Source organism: Solanum dulcamara, chromosome 9 (genome assembly GCF_947179165.1).
Source record: "Solanum dulcamara chromosome 9, daSolDulc1.2, whole genome shotgun sequence".
NCBI lineage: Eukaryota > Viridiplantae > Streptophyta > Magnoliopsida > Solanales > Solanaceae > Solanum > Solanum dulcamara.
In genome coordinates this window covers 38,333,135-38,350,384 of record NC_077245.1, presented here as the reverse complement: position 1 = coordinate 38,350,384, position 17,250 = coordinate 38,333,135, and the positions used below count along the sequence as shown (strand labels likewise).

Below are 17,250 nucleotides of genomic sequence, written 5' to 3'. Positions count from 1 at the left end.
TAGATGTGGCGCGCAACACATCGATAACCAAGACTCTATTAGACACGGTCTGCAGACACTCCGAGGACGAACTGCTCTGATACCACTTCTGTCACGACCCAACCCCGTAGGCCGCGACTGGGGTCCGACCTGGACCCCCCGTACATATATCTATTAGCTGAGGTCACATTGAATCGTAAATAAGACAATATCATGTAACAGAGCCCCACTGGCGATAACATTTTCATAAACTGTAGCCCTTTTCGTTTGTATCACAACATGACAGGGCATGCAAGCCGACAAGGCTGCCATAACATAATAATATATATCATATATCATGTAGACCCAGCTTAATCAAACTGACATACACAACCCACATATACATGTCTGCAGACCTCTAAACATATAAATGACAACATATGGCGGGACAGGGCCCCCGCCGTACCCCTGAATGGATAAAACAATTTCTATACATCCGTGGACAGTATCAAAAACTAGGCTCCGATACAATGAAGCCTCTTCCAGCTGAGCTGCATGGAATCCTAAGCTGACGGACTCCCAAAATCTGTATCTGTACCTGCGGGCATGAACTCAGCCCCCCGAGAAAGGGGGTCAGTACGATATGTGTACTGAGTATGTAAAACATAATATAAAACAACTGGAAACATATCTGAGATAGAGAATCAGGGGATAAGTGTCACGACCCAACCCCGTAGGCCGCAACTGGGGTCCGACCTGGACCCTCTTATGCGTATTTATCAACTACACTTAAGTTGAACCGTGTGTGATGTGATACTATATACAAAACCCCAATAGTTTAAAACTTTTTCATGTACATGTAGCCTCTTTCATTTGTATCATATCATGAAAGGGCATGTGAGCCGACAAGGCTGCTATAACAAAAACATTCACAACATATCGAATAGGCAACATCAAAACTAACTCACAAACAACCCACATATACATATGTCTACAGACCTCTAAGAATAGTAACAACAACATATGGCGGGACAAGACCCCCGCCGTACCCCTGAATGTACAAATATATACATTAAGTGACCAGCATCAAAATTTAGGCTCCAGAACAGTGAAGCACTTCCGACACAGCTGAGAGGAACTCCTATGCTGATGGATCTCCAGAATAAACATCTGTACCTGCGGGCATGAAACGCAGCCCCCCCGAGAAAAGGGGGGGTCAGTACGATATATGTACTGAGTATGTAAAGCATAACACATCGTAACTGAGATCATAACTGAAATAGGGATGCAGGGGACAAGTATAATAACTAAATGAATTACCTGCACCTTAGGACACGTAAATCATACACATCATCATATGCTGTGCCCGACCCTCTAGTGAACTCGGTGTTATAATCACTTCTTCATAATCACATATCATCATATCATAATGCATTTCATTTCATCATATCATCGTATACGGTATCATACCATCGTATACGGTATCATCTTATCATATATATCATCGTATCACACCCGGTTCACTGCGGGGCTCAGGGTCACAATGTATTGCTTTAATCTCATATGCATGCCTACATAAAGTATCCGGCCCTTTAGTGAGGGACTCGGTGAATGGAGTGGTGTACGTCTATAGCGTACCATCATAATATACATATGTACCCGGTCCTCTAAGGAGGGACTCGGTGTTCCTTCCTTATTTCACCACACATACAATCATATTACAGCCGGCCCGGGACTCGGTGAATAATCGCATCGTCATAACATATAACATATATCACACCTCACGTACGGCATCGTCTCCTCGTGCGTGGAACTATACACATCCGGCCCGGGACGCGGTGAAAGAAATAGTAACACTGTGCACGATAACATATCCCGGCCCATCGTGGGACTCGAGGAAGGATGGGTTACAGTATGTACGAGTAGAGTAGTGAGAAACCATATGCAACCAAGTCATTATCTAAGACTCGGTGAAACACTCAAGTGAACCGTCACCTGAAGACTGGGGGAGTAATTATCCGAGGTATCCCTTTAGATGTCATTAGGGCTTACATCAGTTGGGGCCTCGAGAATCACAGACATGCGTCCAGACAATGCCATATAGCTTATGCAATCAGAAACATGGTTTATGCAATCAAAGACACGATTATGCAATCAGAGACACAGTTATGCAATCAGAGACAGTTATCTAGTCAAAGACTCAACTTATGCAATCAGACGTATTTACCATTTTAGAGCCTTTAAAAAGAGAGGAGCTGGTACTTTCACTTACTATTCGTTATATAGCAGGCTCGAGAATAGTAGTTTGACTACTTTCAGACTCTTAATGTTCAAGAGTGACTACAAGTCACGAGTTACAATCAGAGCTCATAAATGGAATTACCTCTAGACCTATATCATATACCATTTCACTTAAAGTTAAGCCATTCCAAAGGAAAGAAGAAATAGGCTTTACATATACTAATTTTCATCACATAGAAGACTAAAAGGCAATGACTCAACTATTACAGAAGTTCTAATACCAAGAAGTAAACAAGAGTCTCGACTCATACTTAGGGATTTACGAATGGATTGAATCCCCAAATATCGTATATATATCATTCATAACTTATATCTAAGACATGCCAAAAGAAAAGAAGAATAGTTCTACATATCTATTCCAAAAACACGCCAAAGGAAAGCTTCACATACCTTGTATGGACTTCTCTTAATCACGTCCACATCGTTGTCCTCGAAACCTATTTAACATGGAAGTAATGTAAGTATTAAAAACCTTGGACTTTTCAGCAACTTAGACTACCCACGAGTATTCATAACATTCATCCCTTCGCTCGCCTTCTCGACTAGTTCCTTAACTAGTTAGGATGTTAACGAAAATCGGACAGCACCTCCCCTATAATGTGCCCTATCCGAATTCCCAACTATGTACTTAGAACCTGCAGCCAACCAACAATGCAACCAGCAGCCCATACATATACATATTACGACCAAAATTATACAATATAAACCCCCAACAATTCACTCGAAACTAAGATACCAAAACTAGAGTTTTTAATCTTTCTTTCGCGAATTCTTTAATTGCAAAGCCTGTGGCTGCAACCAGAAGCTCCCACACCTCATTTAGATAAATTTTAGACCCTGCAACACGCCTCAACACAACCAGCAGCAGCCCCTACGCGTACAACACTTTATTTCGACAACAACTTAACTATAGCGATTCTAAATTCGTTTATTTCGAACGCCGAACTTTTCAAACCTTTTCCCCAACTTCTAGCAGGTCCTAAGGTGTGTAATACACCATAATTTAACATTATAAACTTCAAATTAGAGGGTAAGAACTTACCTTTCCCGAAATTGGCTAGAACTCGCCAAAATCGCGCCTCGGAAATATTTTCAGCATGCTGTAACGTCGTGGCAGCTTGCTGTCCGTTTTTTGCTGCATCAAATCCTAATTTTGTACTACTAATACTTCCATATCATCGTAGTATACGCTAATTAATTAATTTACGGAATGAAAATGGGACTTACCTATTTTTTTCCCAAGCCGTCGCAATTTTTTTCTCCTTAGCTTTAGGGTTCTTTGTTCACGTTTCTGCTGGAAATGTTGGTGAACAAGCTGAAGTTTGAGATGTATATCATACATATATGTGGTCCCAAGGGGTTACATGTGTCAGCCCCTAAGGATGACACGTGTCAAGCCATGATTGGCCACCGTGTCATGCTGCCAATTAGGGGCTGCCACGTGGCAGCGGGGTCCACCTCCCCCAAGCAGCTGCATCACCTACTTGACCCTAAGTAGGTGCATCACCTGCTTTATTGAGGTGCTGCCACGTGTCGCTTCTCCATTGGCTGCCATGCGTTGTCTTTTTCCCTTCCTCGCGGGTTCGTAATTTTGTCTTACTTTAAGAGCCTATGTAATCCGTACTACGTAAGCTTGATATATCCTTAAGCAACTTAAGTGTATAAGACTCTTAACTTAGTGCCTTACGTAGGTAAATCGAGTCCTACGACTCATTTCTTAGCCTCCAACTCTTTCCGGATTCTTATTACTCTATCTCCAACCTCCCTTCTCGCGAGGTATCACAATCTTCTTTCCTTAGAGTTGTTTGATAGTGTCGTAGCTTATCCGTCTCACATGATAGTGTCTAAGGAACTTAAGAAGACGTTCCGAGCTCAAGAGTGCGGGGTGTAACATCCTTCCCCCCTTTAGAACATTCGTCCCCGAATGTTGAATAAAACTTTCCTTAAGACTTTATACGGATCATAAGGAGATTCCTTTCTACTGGAATGACATACATTTTCATCCAAGTACTTAATATACGAGTTCCAAGACTGGAGGCTATCTTTAGATATCGAGAATAGGTACGGACACCTGTGTTTCATGTCCTTTTCAACCTCCCAGGTTATGCCTTCACGATTCTTATTCCGCCACAGTATCTTAACGGAGGCTATGTCCTTAGTTCGCAACCCGTTTAATCTGCTGATCCCGGATGGAGATAGGTTGCCCCTCGTAGGATAACTCCCTATTACGTGGACCTCCTCCACGGGCAATATTCTGGGAGCGTCGTTCCCATTCTTACGGAGCATTGATCTGTGAAAACTGAATGTATTGTTTCAAATCGGACGGTAGGTCCTACTCATAGGGAGCTTTATCTATTCTAAAAATGCTCTGCGAAGGATCAATGTATCCCCTTTTTGCTGACTTTAGGCTGCTAATCGATATCTTGTTCCGGAATAAGCTTTACTTCATCAATAATTTAGTGGGTCACATCTGGGCCTGTCCCTTAATCGAAGGGCAAAATGTCATACTAAGATTCATCTGGGTTTCTCAATCCCTTTCGAAATAATTTCCAGCAGTTAGCTGTAAATTGAACTTTTCTATCTAAGATAATAGATGTGGGGACTCCGTGAAATTTTATTGTTTCCCCACTATGTCATTTCGTAGAACCCTCAGCTGAATATGACTTTCTAACTGGAGGGGAACAGGTTGATTCTATCAGCCCATCTACCATAGCCCGTATGAACTCCCAGTTCCTTAGAATGCGAGGTCAGCTCATACTATAATACATATTAACTGCTTTCCACCTCTGAGTCGGGGTTTCCATTCCCTGAGATAGGCTATCAGACTGCTGATGCTTCTTTTAACTTAAGCTATTATACAACTCCTCTTAATCCAACTTGTAATACCTTAGGTATGCTATCTTTCTCTTTTACTCAGATCTTTTTTTCCAGTTTTCTTACCATACATCATATTGTAATCCTTACATAAACGTGTGTACGGACATAGAGCAGTCCAAAAAATTCCTTAGAGTTGCTATACTAGTGGCTTACCTCCTTTAGTCGAGGTCAAGGCTCCACTATGGCTCTTGTCCTTAATACCGATTATATCTGAATAGTTCTGCCTCGAACCATCTTACACTTTTCCTGAATAGATTCTAAATATGGCAATCACATTGTTATTAATGACTTTCTTTTATCGAGTAATCATTTGACCTCGCTCTTAGTATGCCAATATTCATAGGTTGTACAACTATTCTTGTGCCATTTTCACGAGGTGCATTGTATTTCAGTCATAATCGTTTCTGCTCTTGGCTTACTCTGTTCTATATGTGTCGTTGTACCAACATGCCTTTATAATCTCTTTTTGTCATACTCGTTTTGTTCTCTTTCTCACTTCCCAGGGGGTCACCCATCCCAGTGCTACTCTCATTCGAGCACGCTTAACTTCGGAGTTTTGACAAAATCCGGTGCATTAGTGTGAGTATGATCACGCCCATCCCTTATGGGGTCTCGTTTGAAGTTTAAGCCTTTCCACTTACATACGATAGCATCAGTTGATTTTCTCTTACGCTTGTACTTCTCCTGTCCACTTCCCCCCTTTAGGGTGTACCCGTGTCATCCTCTATTTATTTTCAGCCATTCACATGCGAATGGTTCCACTCCAACATACTTAACGTGCTGCACCATATCTACATTTTTTTGGTTTAATCATCCATACGTTAGGTTGCCTTTCTAGGAAACCCTAGCATACCCGTAGGGTGCTTTAGTATTCGCAATGTATCGTATAAAATCTCATCTCGCGATTAATACTCGAGTAATATCCGTAATGTAGCAGTGCATTCAAAGCCACATTCCATTCATCCCAATCAGTAATTAGCGAGGGCTCATAATTGGTGCACATTCCCCACTCGAGTGTACTTATACTTTAATGACTCATGTTTCGAGCTTCGTCATTATACTAACTTTATTCCAGTGGATACCACTAATCATTAGAGTGGAGTCACGTGTACACCATACTTCTTTACGCCTCCTGAGCTTGCACCTTTGTCGTGCACCTAAGGCTCATTTCTAATCCTGCTTAAAACCACATCAACTTCATGGTAGTAGTGGCCTTGTCTTAATACTTTTTCATCGTACTATACCTCCAGTTCGTAACTGTCTATGTCTCTTTTTGTTTGATACTTATACTTAATTAATCACATCTATTTTGAGTGCCTCTATTAGAACTTCTGTATTATTCCTTCAACTCATTTCCATTTTTGGTTGGGCGTAAGGAATTCCATATTACCCTTTATTTCCTTGCACTAGCCATCCTTTTCGTCATCATATAACCTTTATTCAAAACTTTCCTTATGGAACTTGATAAATCTTCCTTATTTGTTCCATAGCTTGCTTTTCCGTTCCACACCTATCTTTACATTCCATTTACATGGACCACATCATACCTTCTAGTTAATTCCTTACTAAGTTTTGCTTATTCTAATAATTGTTTTTGTTATGTTCACCTGGTACCTTGTTCGCATTCAAACCCATAGTATAATACCGCTTGACTTTCTTCACGATTCTTACTATGGGTTACTTACCCTTCTTAGCTAGTCTTGTCCTTAATGTCTCACAAGCTATCTTATTAACACTTCATATCCGTCACAATTCTTTTCCCTTTGTACTCTTGTCTTACTCTTGTGTTAACCATACTATTACTTCCTTCAACTATCACTTGTCATAGTTTATCCCTATGTATCAATTTAGGCAATGCCTTACTATCTCATTTTATCTCGATCTATCAGTCCTCTCTGAGTCATTTTCTTTGGCTTATAGTTCCTGTCTAACTTATTCTACTATTCCAGTATCGTCCTCCTAGTTTCTATTGCCATTAACTCAGCAATTAACTTATTTCTCGAGGTCAGCCATACTTGTTTAGTCAAATCTCATCATTGTTGCGAGAACAACCTTTCAAGACATACTATAGCCCTGTATCTCATTCTCCTCTTATTTCTAGGAAAATTTGGGCAGAGTTTCCTCTGTATTTCTTACTATCTCAACACCTGCACGCAGAAAATACCAACAATGCCTCACAGGGCACACAGATATACATTCATATTGTATAACATCTCAGCCACACAGGGCACATATATAGTCATATCATCTCATATCGCAGTCGCACAGGGCGCCCATAATTAACAGTATGGAAATGAACTTACCTGTTATGTCCACTCGAGCTGCACCTGTTATACTTTCCTATTTACCTTTCCTTTGACTTTTCAATTGTATCTGTCAATCGTATTTCAATACCTTACCTGACATAGGGTTTTCGTGCCTTTGCTTACCTGCGTGCTTCTTAACATCCAATATTGTCAGTTACTTTCTTCTATCGGCGTTGTCTTCCTGCTAAAATCGTAGGTTAGTATGAGTAATTTCATTTCCTATGGCTTAGCTCTATCGCACGATCTTAGATTTGAAAGAAAGTAACATCCTAAATGTCCTGTAGCCTCCTGTCTATAGATGTGGTGCACAACACACCGATAAACAAGACTCTACTAGACACAGTCTGTAGACATTCCAAGGACGAACTGCTCTGATACCACTTCTGTCACGACCCAACCCCGTAGGCCGCAACTGGGGTCCGACCTGGACCCTCTTATACGTATTTATCAACTACACTTAAGTTGAACCGTGTGTGATGTGATACTATATACAAAACCCCAATAGTTTAAAACTTTTTCATGTACATGTAGCCTCTTTCATTTGTATCATATCATGAAAGGGCATGTGAGCCGACAAGGCTGCTATAACAAAAACATTCACAACATATCGAATAGGCAACATCAAAACTAACTCACAAACAACCCACATATACATATGTCTACAGACCTCTAAGAATAGTAACAACAACATATGGCGGGACAAGACCCCTGCCGTACCCCTGAATGTACAAATATATACATTAAGTGACCAGCATCAAAATTTAGGCTCCAGAACAGTGAAGCACTTCCGACACAGCTGAGAGGAACTCCTATGCTAATGGATCTCCAGAATAAACATTTGTACCTGCGGGCATGAAACGCAGCCCCCCCGAGAAAAGGGGGGGTCAGTACGATATATGTACTGAGTATGTAAAGCATAACACATCGTAACTGAGATCATAACTGAAATAGGGATGCAGGGGACAAGTATAATAACTAAATGAATTACCTGCACCTTAGGACACGTAAATCATACACATCATCATATGCTGTGCCCGACCCTCTAGTGAACTCGGTGTTATAATCACTTCTTCATAATCACATATCATCATATCATAATGCATTTCATTTCATCATATCATCGTATACGGTATCATACCATCGTAGACGGTATCATCTTATCATATATATCATCGTATCACACCCAGTTCACTGCGGGGCTCAGGGTCACAATGTATTGCTTTAATCTCATATGCATGCCTACATAAAGTATCCGGCCCTTTAGTGAGGGACTCGGTGAATGGAGTGGTGTACGTCTATAGCGTACCATCATAATATACATATGTACCCGGTCCTCTAAGGAGGGACTCGGTGTTCCTTCCTTATTTCACCACACATACAATCATATTACAGCCGGCCCGGGACTCGGTGAATAATCGCATCGTCATAACATATAACATATATCACACCTCACGTACGGCATCGTCTCCTCGTGCGTGGAACTATACACATCCGGCCCGGGACGCGGTGAAAGAAATAGTAACACTGTGCACGATAACATATCCCGGCCCATCGTGGGACTCGAGGAAGGATGGGTTACAATATGTACGAGTAGAGTAGTGAGAAACCATATGCAACCAAGTCATTATCTAAGACTCGATGAAACACTCAAGTGAATCGTCACCTGAAGACTGGGGGAGTAATTATCCGAGGTATCCCTTTAGATGTCATTAGGGCTTACATCAGTTGGGGCCTCGAGAATCACAGACATGCGTCCAGACAATGCCATATAGCTTATGCAATCAGAAACATGGTTTATGCAATCAAAGACACGATTATGCAATCAGAGACACAGTTATGCAATCAGAGACAGTTATCTAGTCAAAGACTCAACTTATGCAATCAGACGCATTTACCATTTTAGAGCCTTTAAAAAGAGAGGAGCTGGTACTTTCACTTACTATTCGTTATATAGCAAGCTCGAGAATAGTAGTTTGACTACTTTCAGACTCTTAATGTTCAAGAGTGACTACAAGTCACGAGTTACAATCAGAGCTCATAAATGGAATTACCTCTAGACCTATATCATATACCATTTCACTTAAAGTTAAGCCATTCCAAAGGAAAGAAGAAATAGGCTTTACATATACTAATTTTCATCACATAGAAGACTAAAAGGCAATGACTCAACTATTACAGAAGTTCTAATACCAAGAAGTAAACAAGAGTCTCGACTCATACTTAGGGATTTATGAATGGATTGAATCCCCAAATATCGTATATATATCATTCATAACTTATATCTAAGACATGCCAAAAGAAAAGAAGAATAGTTCTACATATCTATTCCAAAAACACGCCAAAGGAAAGCTTCACATACCTTGTATGGACTTCTCTTAATCACGTCCACATCGTTGTCCTCGAAACCTATTTAACATGGAAGTAATGTAAGTATTAAAAACCTTGGACTTTTCAGCAACTTAGACTACCCACGAGTATTCATAACATTCATCCCTTCGCTCGCCTTCTCGACTAGTTCCTTAACTAGTTAGGATGTTAACGAAAATCGGACAGCACCTCCCCTATAATGTGCCCTATCCGAATTCCCAACTATGTACTTAGAACCTGCAGCCAACCAACAATGCAACCAGCAGCCCATACATATACATATTACGACCAAAATTATACAATATAAACCCCCAACAATTCACTCGAAACTAAGATACCAAAACTAGAGTTTTTAATCTTTCTTTCGCGAATTCTTTAATTGCAAAGCCTGTGGATGCAAGCAGCAGCTCCCACACCTCATTTAGATAAATTTTAGACCCTGCAACACGCCTCAACACAACCAGCAGCAGCCCCTACGCGTACAACACTTTATTTCGACAACAACTTAACTATAGCGATTCTAAATTCGTTTATTTCGAACGCCGAACTTTTCAAACCTTTTCCCCAACTTCTAGCAGGTCCTAAGGTGTGTAATACACCATAATGTAACATTATAAACTTCAAATTAGAGGGTAAGAACTTACCTTTCCCGAAATTGGCTAGAACTCGCCAAAATCGCGCCTCGGAAATATTTTCAGCATGCTGTAACGTCGTGGCAGCTTGCTGTCCGTTTTTTGCTGCATCAAATCCTAATTTTGTACTACTAATACTTCCATATCATCGTAGTATACGCTAATTAATTAATTTACGGAATGAAAATGGGACTTACCTATTTTTTTCCCAAGCCGTCGCAATTTTTTTCTCCTTAGCTTTAGGGTTCTTTGTTCACGTTTCTGCTGGAAATGTTGGTGAACAAGCTGAAGTTTGAGATGTATATCATACATATATGTGGTCCCAAGAGGTGACATGTGTCAGCCCCTAAGGATGACACGTGTCAAGCCATGATTGGCCACCGTGTCATGCTGACAATTAGGGGCTGCCACGTGGCAGCGGGGTCCACCTCCCCCAAGCAGCTGCATCACCTACTTGACCCTAAGTAGGTGCATCACCTGCTTTCTTGAGGTGCTGCCACGTGTCGCTTCTCCATTGGCTGCCATGCGTTGTCTTTTTCCCTTCCTCGCGGGTTCGTAATTTTGTCTTACTTTAAGAGCCTATGTAATCCGTACTACGTAAGCTTGATATATCCTTAAGCAACTTAAGTGTATAAGACTCTTAACTTAGTGCCTTACGTAGGTAAATCGAGTCCTACGACTCATTTCTTAGCCTCCAACTCTTTCCGGATTCTTATTACTCTATCTCCAACCTCCCTTCTCGCGAGGTATCACAATCTTCTTTCCTTAGAGTTGTTTGATAGTGTCGTAGCTTATCCGTCTCACATGATAGTGTCTAAGGAACTTAAGAAGACGTTCCGAGCTCAAGAGTGCGGGGTGTAACAATAAGATATCAATTCAGAAACCTGTACCTGTACTTTATGAATTACAAAAACATGCATGTTCGAGTCATATCATATAGCCGGCCCTTTCGGGGGTCCGGTGAATCATCTCTGTAAAATCATCTCTGTAAAACCATCATGGCCCCAGTGCCATCACCACCTTATTACAACACATCATCATATATTTATACACGTATCCTGGCCCTCTATTGAGGGACTCAGTGAATAATACAGTGAACTGTGCACGAGAACATATCCTGGCCCGGAACTCAGGAAAAGAAGTGTTCCAATATACACGAGTAGAGTAGTGAGTAACTATATGCAATTTAAATCATTATCAGAGACTCGACAGAATAAGAAAGTTAAGCTTTTATTTGAGAACCCGAGTAGCGGTGTAGTCATCTCGAGTGTCCTCTAAATGCCATTATGGGCTGTCTCAATTATAATCTCGGGGCTCCTAGACATGTACTAAAATAAAGCCAAATCGCTTATGGAACCAGAAACATTTGTTAACATATAGTCTGTAAGACTTGGAGCCTGTACATTTGTTACCTTTTTAACATATAAAAGTTTCCAGGGAAATAGTTCGATTATTATAAAAGTTCGATATTCAGACGTAAATAAGAGATGCTAAGAATGGAGTTACGCCGGAACTCATATGATGTTTAACCTACAACTAAGACATGCCAGAAGAAGAAAGAGAATAAACTATATATGGTCTGTACTTTTCTTTATGGGATCTGCATACACATATTTCATACCCGGCCCATCATGGGGCTCGGTGAATCATTATGGCATCATAATCTCACTTTCGTACCAAACACGTATCAAAGGAAATGAGAGATAGCTTTCCAAATACTAGTGTTTAATACATAGAAGCCTTACTAGGCAATACTCAATTCTTGCAGAAATTCCAATACTAAGCAGTGGATATGGGTTATGAGGCATACTTGGAGTTTTGGGAATGGAATTATCCCCACATTCCACACACACTTCACTTAAGGCTAAAACTTGCCAAAAGGAAAGAAAGATAATTGTACGTGCTTATACCAAAACATGCCACAAGAAAGCTTTACATACCTTTTAGGAGTTACCCTTTATCCTGCTCGTCTCGTCGTCTTCCGAACCTATTCAATATGAAAGTAATACGAATATCAACTACTCTTAACTTTCCAGCATCTTGGATTACGCCTTAATGTTAATGGAATCTATTGCCTTAGTTGTTTCCTCGACTAGTCCTTTAGTTTGTTAAGGCGTTAACGAAAATTGGGCAGCACCTCCCCTATAATGTGCCCTATCCAAATTTCCAATCAGGTCCCTAAGACCTACAGCCAACCAACAACAACAACCTGCAGCAATTCATACCAACAATATACAACATACACTCCAAACAACTTATTCCAAAAATACGATATCTCAATAGGGCGTCTAGCCTTTATTTTGTGACGCCTTTAATTATACATAACAAGGGGTCATGTGGATTCTACCAGCAGCACCCTAACCCACATTAGGACATATTTAGGTCCTGCAACAACAAGCCACACCCCTGCAGAGCAACTCACAAGAACAACACTTTGTTTCGACAACAATTCAACTATAACGACTACAAATTAGTTTATTCCGAACGCCAAGTATTTCTAAGCCATTTTCATATTTCCAGCCACCAATAGGGAGTGTAACATGATCCATCAGAACACATAAAGCTCAAATTTAAAGAATAAACCTTACCTTACGTTAAACTTGTCAAACTCGCCAAAACTATCCAAAATGTGAAATCTGGACAGCTTACTGTTTTACCTTGTCGCTTCGTTTCGAAGGGGTAATGGAGGGAAACAGGATTTACGTCCTTCATGAAAGTTATAGACATGTGTATTAGGGTCGCAAAAAATTTTGAATCATCCCTACATCAATTTTGTACAAAAGGATATGACCAAAATACTCACAGCTGTCCGTGTAGGATTTTCAAAACCAAATTTGAGCAGTACCTCCTCTACACTTCATCACCACTTTTCAAGCTGATACAAGTGGAACTGGATTTTGGAGTCTGAATAAAAGTTATAGAACCACGAAATACCTTTCCAAAAAATATTAAATCACTTGAAAAGAATCTGTATACAAGAAGTTATGCGATTATTACTAACCACTGTCCCTTCCAAAAACGGGTTTATTAATTAACGTTTTCTCTTATTTTCTCTTCCAAATTCCAATTGCAAAGCTGGAGTTTTACTTCCATGAAGGTCTTAAAATACATATATACATATCCACGTACTTAAGGTACACCGTATATAATTAATTCACGGAAGAAAATTGGAAAACAAACCTTTAAACTTCAAGAACCATGGCTGCCTCTCTATTTCTCTCCCTCACGTTTTTTTCTCTCTAAGTTGGCTGATGTTTTGATGGATAACTGAAATATATGATATATATCAACATATATATGTGGCTTTAGGGTGTAACACGTGTCAACCCCAAGAGGTGACACGTGTCCAGCCCCTATTGGGCCACCGTATCATGCTGCCAACTATGGGCTGCCACGTGGCAGTGGGGTCCACCACCCCCCAAACAGGTGGGTCACCTGCTTGCTTGAGGTGCTGCCACGTGTCGCTTCTTCATTGGCTACCACGTGTCGTCTTTTTTTTTTCCTTCCTCGTGGGCTCTTAATCTCGTCTTATTTTATGTACCTATGTAATCCGTGCTACGTAAGTTTGATATATGCTTAAGTAGCTCAAGTGCATATGAGTTTTAACTTAGTAGCTTACATAGGTAAATCGAGTCCTACGACTCATTACTTGACCTCCAATTCCTTTCGGACTCTTATGATTTCATCTCCAACCTTCTCTAGTATGGGGTATCACATTCTCCCTTCCTTAGAGCTGTTTGATAGTGTCGTAACTTAAGTGGCTCACATGCTAACTTCTAAGTAACTTAAGGGACATTCCGAGTTTAAAAAGGGTGGGGTGTAACAACAGCTCATGTCATAATCCTTGAGAAACTCTAGCCATCTCTCTGCCTCAGGTTGAGTTCTTTCTGGCTAAAGACGTACTGCAAACTCTTATAATCAGTGAAAACATCAACATGCACTCCATACAAATAGTGACATCAAATTTTGAGGGCAAATACCACAGCTGCCAGCTCAAGGTCATGAGTTGGGTAATTTTTCTCAAGATACTTAAACTATCTAGAAGCATAAGCTATCACTTTACCTCTTTGCATCAACACGCAAACCAAACCAACTCTAGACGCATCATAATAGATTACAAAATCATTTGTTCCATCCGGCAAGGTCAAAATAAGAGTGTTGGTCAGTTTGTTCTTCAATTTCTAGAAACTCTCCTCACAAGCATCAGACCATTAGAACTTAGACTTCTTTTAAGTAAGCTTAGTCAAGGGTGATGATATAGAGAAGAATCTTTCTACAAACCTTTGGTAATAGCCAGCCAAACCCAAAAAACTTCTTATATCAGTTGGGGAGGTGGGTCTGGGCCAATTTTTCACAGCCTCAATTTTATGGGTATCGACCTGAATACCATATCTAGATATAATGTGGCCTAGGAATGCCATTGATGCAAGCCAAAATTCACATTTGGAAAACTTTGCTGTCACGATCCAACCCCGTAGGCCACGATTGGGGTCTGACCTGGACCCCCAGTATACATATTTATCAGTTGTGGTCATATTGAACTATAAATAAAATAATACCATGTAATAGAGCCTCACTAGGCAATAACATTTTTATAAACCTGTAGCCCTTTTCGTTTGTATCACGACATGACAAGGCACTCAGGCTGACAAGGCTGCCATAATATATTAACATATATCATATATCATGTAGACCCAGCTGAATCAAACTGACATACACAACCCACATATACATGTCTGAAGACCTCTAAAAATATAAATGACAACATATGGCGGGACAGGGCCCCCACCGTACCCTCGAATGGAAAAAACAATTTTATATATCAGTGGACAATATCAAAAACTAGGCCCCAATACAATGGAGCCTCTTTTAGTTGAGCTGCATAGAATCCTAAGCTGACGACTCCCAAAACCTGTATCTGTACCTGCGCGTATGAATGCAGCCCCCCGAGAAAGGGGGTCAATACAACATATGTACTGAGTATGTAAAACGTAACATAATACACTGGAGGTATATTTGAAATAGAGAAGCAGGGGAACAAATTATCAAATCGAAGACATGTACCTGTACTCTGTGAATCACAAAAGTATGCATGCTCAATTTATACAATATAGCCGTCCCTTTCAAGGGTCCGGTGAATCACATTTGTAGGACCATCATAGGCCCGGCGCCATCACCACCTTATTACAACACATCATCACATATATACATACGTACCCGGCCTTTTAGTAAGGGGCTCGGTGAACAATGCAGTGAATTGTGCAAGATAACGTACCCGGCTCAGGACTCGGTGAAAGAAGGGTTACAGTATACACGAGTAGAGTAGTGAGTAACTATATGCAATTTAAATCATTATTAGAGACTCGACAAAATAAGAAAGTTAAGCTTTTGTTTGAGGACCCGAGTAACGGTGTAGTCATCTCGAGTGTCCTCTAAATACCATTATGGGCTATCGCAAAAGTAATCTCGGGGACCCTAGACATGTATTAACATAGGGACAAATCGTTTATGGAATTAGAAATACTTGTTACCTTATAGTCTTTAGGACGTAGAGCCTGTACATTTGTTACCTCTTTAATGTATAAAAGTTTGCAGGGAAATAGTTCAACTATTGTAGGAGTTCAATATTCAGAAGTAAATAAGAGATGTTTAAGAATGGATTTACCCCGGAGCTCAGACCATATTCAACTTACAACTAAGACAAAGACATGCCCAAAAGAAGAAATAGAATAAGCTCTATGTAGTTTGTACTTTCCTTCAAGTGATCTGCATATACATATTTCGTACCCAGCCCATTATGGGGCTCGGTGAACCACTATGGCATCATAATCTTATTTTCGTATCAAATACATATCAAGGGAAATGAGAGATAGCTGTACGTACTTATACCAAAACATGCCAAGAGAAAGCTTTACATACCTCTTGTGAGTTACTCTTTATCCCATTTGCCTCGTCGTCCTTTGAACCTATTCAACATGAAAGTAATACGAATATCAACCACTCTTAGCTTTCCAGCATCTTAGGTTGCACCTTAGCACTCCTGGAATCTATTTCCTTGCCCGTCTCTTCGACTAGTTCTTTAATTAGGTAAGGCGTTAACGAAAATTGGGCAGCACCTCCCCTATAATGTGCCCTACCTGAATTTCCAATTCCACTCCTAATACCTACATACAACCAACAACAATAACCTGTAACATACATTAAGGCAATTCACACCAACAATATACAACATAACCTCCAAACGACTTGCTCGAAATTACGATGTCAAAATAGGGCTCTAGCCTTTATTTTATAACCCCATTAATTATACGAAATAAAGGGTCATATGGATGCAACGAGAAACACCCACACCCCTTTTTGAATACATTTGGGCCCTGCAACTTCCCCCCACACACCGGCAATAGCACACCACAAGCCCAACACTTTACTTCGACGATAATTTAACTATAACGACTACAATTTTGGATTATCTCCAACGTCAAGCATTCCTATACCATTTTTATGTTTCGAGACACACACAAGGACTATAACACACTCCATAATAACACCATAAAGTTCAAATTAAAAGGAGAAATCTTACCTTACCGGAAATAGGCCACAATCTTCCAAGACACGCCTCGGAACTTCTCTAGACGCGCTGAAATTATGTGGACTGTTTGTATGACTTCCTTGCTGCCCCAAATTAGAATTTCTTTTTATTAAACATAATTATATAACTGCGCGATACCATAATAAATTAATTCATAGAAAGAAACTCGGAGGCTTACCTCCAAAGGGCCTAACCCGTAGCCCCTCTCTTCTTGCCTCCA

At 40.4% G+C, this 17,250-nt stretch overlaps 1 long non-coding RNA gene across 1 annotated transcript; it reads right to left on the bottom strand.

Moving 5' to 3' along the window:
- Positions 1-477: 477 nt before the first annotated feature.
- On the bottom strand, positions 478-13,086 carry LOC129902076 (uncharacterized). The gene is made up of 3 exons (XR_008770042.1): positions 13,030-13,086; positions 12,382-12,428; positions 478-556 (listed from the first exon to the last, which is right to left on the bottom strand). It is a non-coding gene; the product is annotated as an uncharacterized LOC129902076 (long non-coding RNA).
- Between the last annotated feature and the right edge of the window lie 4,164 nt (positions 13,087-17,250).